The following is a 3314-nucleotide window of genomic DNA, read 5'->3' as shown; positions in this document are numbered from 1 at the left end:
TTGGGCAACAAGAGCGAAACTCCGTCTGAAAAAAAAAAAAAAAGATCTTGAAAGGAAGTTAAAAAATTATACGAGTCTGTTATTTTCCTAGTCTTTTCTCCACTCCAAAGGAAGATACACCTAATTGGTATTCCTCACCACTACAATAATCAGGACCACTGGAGTGAGAGGGAAAGAAACTATACAAGGATGTGTTTAAAGCTCATTACTTAAACAAAATGAAAACATAAGATCCGAAGAGTTCTTTTTATATTTGTTTAAGAGCTTCAGAAAGGCTGGGCAGGCTGGCACATGCCTGTTGTCCTAGCTATTTGGGAGACTGAGGCAGGAGGATAGCTTAAGCCCAGGAATTTGTATCCACCCCGGGCAACATAGTGAGGCCTCATTTCAAAAAAAAAAAAGGGAAAGAAAAAAGGGTTTTAGAAAATATAATCTGATGCAACAGATTATAGAGTTTTGCATTTTTAAAAAATAGATCTAACTGATAAGACAGCAAAAAATGAATATGCGGAACCCAGCAATTTCATTCCACATACACACTAGAGCAGTAATCAGCAAACATTTTCTGCATAGAATTAGATATCAGATATTTTAGGCTTTGAACACCAGCCAGTCTCTGTTACAACTACTCACTAGGCCTGAAAACAGCCTTAGGTAATATATAAATGCATGAGCATGGCTGTTCCAATAATACTTATGGACACTGCAACTTGAATTTTCATGTGTCATAAAATATTAGTCTTTCCATTTTTAAAAGCCATTCAGAAATGTAAAAACCGCCTTAGTGTCCGGGTCATACAAAAAAAAGGTGGAAGGTCCACAGGCCAGACCACGGTTTGCCAATCCCTGCTTTAAAGGACTCTTACAGGCCAGGCACAGTGGCTCACGCCTGTAATCCCAGCACTTTGGGAGGCCAAGGTGGGCAGATCACATGAGGCCAGGAGTTCAAGACCAGCCTGGCCAACATAGTGAAACCTGTCTCTACTAAAAAGACAAAAATTAGCTGAGTGCGGTGCCGCGTGTCTGTAATCCCAGCTACTTGGGAGGCTGAGGCATGAGAACCACTTGAACCCAGGAGGCAGAGGTTGCAGTGAGCCGAAGTCATGCCACTGCATTCCAGCCTGGGTGACAGAGCAAGAGTCTGTCTTAAAAATAAACAAAAAAAAGGAACTCTTACATACGCATAACTCAACTACATATAAGAATGTTCATAACATCATTATGTGAATTAGCAAGTTTGCAGATACCAAAAATGTTGGTAGACAAAAACTGGAGTTACATGTATCAACATGGATGATCTTACAAACGTATTTAAGAGAAAACACAAATTACAGAAGAACAGTTATAATGTCATTTATATACAAATTTTAAATATGCAGAAATTATATATTACTGGGCATATTTAACATATATAATAAAAGTCTGAAGAGGCCATGCATGGTGGCTCATGCCTGTAATCCCAGCACTTTGGGAGGCTGAGGCAGGTGGATCACTTGAGGTCAGGAGTTCAAGACTAGCCTGGCCAACATGGCGAAACCCCATCTCTACTAAAAATGCAAAAATTAGCCAGGCGTGTTGTTGTTCGCCTGTAACCGCAGCTACTCAGGAGACTGAGGCAGGAGAATCACTGAACCTGGGAGGCAGAGGATGCAGTAAGCTGAGATTGCACCACTGCACTCCAGCCTGGGCAACAGAGTAAGACTCTGTCTCAAAAAAAAAAAGGAATGTTCCACATCAAACTCATTTACCTGGAAATGACGGCAGCAGGGAGGCAGGAGAAGGATACAATTGGAGAAGGGTGCACAGGGGGCTTCAACTGCATTGTTGATGTTTCATTTTTTAAGCTGAGTGACAAGTAGATCAATGTCCATTCTTGATACCACTGTGTACCTTAAATATTTAATAATAAATAAAAAGAAATGCGCAGTTTTGGGTTTTTGTTTTTTTTTTTTTTAGATAGAGTCTCGCTCTGTCACCCAGACTGGAGTACAGTGGCGTGATCTGGGCTCACTCCCAGATCCTGAGGAGCTGGGACTACAGGTGTGCACCACCATGCCTGACTAATTTTTGTATTTTTAGTAGAGACGGGGTTTTACCATGTTGGCCAGGCTGGTCTCGAAATCCTGCCATCGTCTCCCAAAGTGCTGGGATTACAGGCATGAGCCACTGCGCCCCACTAGGAATGTGTAGATTTAATGTGAATTTAGCAAATGGTTTGTCCTATTTGAGGGCACAGGTGAGGTCAACTTTTATTAACATATCCAAAAACTTGGTTTGAGCCTAGATTTCTGACACTAAAAACAAAAAACGCTTCATTTGTTTCTTTTTTTTCTTTCTTTTCTTTTTTTTTTTTTTTTAAGAAACGGAGTCTCGCTCTGTCGCCCAGGCTGGAGTGCAGTGGTGCGATCTTGACTCACTGCAAGCTCTGCCTCCCTGGTTCATGCCATTCTCCTGCCTCAGCCTCCTGAGTAGCTGAGACTACAGACACCCACCACCACACCCAGCTAATTTTTGTATTTTTAGCAGAGACAGGGTTTCACCGTGTTAGCCAGGATGGTCTCAATCTCCTGACCTCATGATCCGCCCGCCTCAGCCTCCCAAAGTGCTGGGATTACAGGCGTGAGCCACCACGCCCGGCCTATTTGTTTCATTTTTTAAAATTGGACTGAACCTTAGGAGAAAACAGAAAATTGTACTGCGTTATTGCATAGCTAGCTAATGTAAATAGCTGCAAGCAACAAACTAGATATTATTGATCCGTTTCAAAAAAGCTGAGTCAGGCTGGACTCGGTGGCTCATGCCTGTAATCCCAGCACTTTGGGAGGCCGAGGCAGGTGGATCATCTGAGGTCAGGAGTTCGAGACCAGCCTGGCCAAGATGGTGAAACCCCATGTCTACAACAAAAAAATACAAAAATTAGCCGGGCATGGTAGCGTGTGCCTGTAGTCCCAGCTACTGTGGAGGCTGAGGCACAAGAATCGCCCGAACCCGGTAGGCGGAAGTTGCAGTGAGCCGCGCCGAGATTGCACCACTGCACTCCCAGCCTGGGCAATAGAGTGAGACTTCGTCTCAAAAAAAAAAAAAGAGCTGAGTCAGATTCTGACTTGTCTAATGGACTCAGTCGTGATGTTTTCCCTGTCTGCTCCAAGTTCCCCTGTTCCAGACACATCTCCCACAGCATTATAATGATCTACATGCCCTAGGAATAGCGACTTTCCATCATCTGCCTCCTCAGAGCAAATAGAAGTGTAAGTGGCAATGACGTTAGTGTTTCTGTGTGTGAGAACCTAGTGCGAACTTTCCCCTTTCTCTGG

Source organism: Mandrillus leucophaeus, unplaced genomic scaffold, assembly GCF_000951045.1.
Source record: "Mandrillus leucophaeus isolate KB7577 unplaced genomic scaffold, Mleu.le_1.0 Scaffold139, whole genome shotgun sequence".
In the NCBI taxonomy this organism is placed as follows: domain Eukaryota; kingdom Metazoa; phylum Chordata; class Mammalia; order Primates; family Cercopithecidae; genus Mandrillus; species Mandrillus leucophaeus.
The sequence above is the reverse complement of the archived record's forward strand: the minus strand, read 5'-3'. Positions refer to the sequence as shown.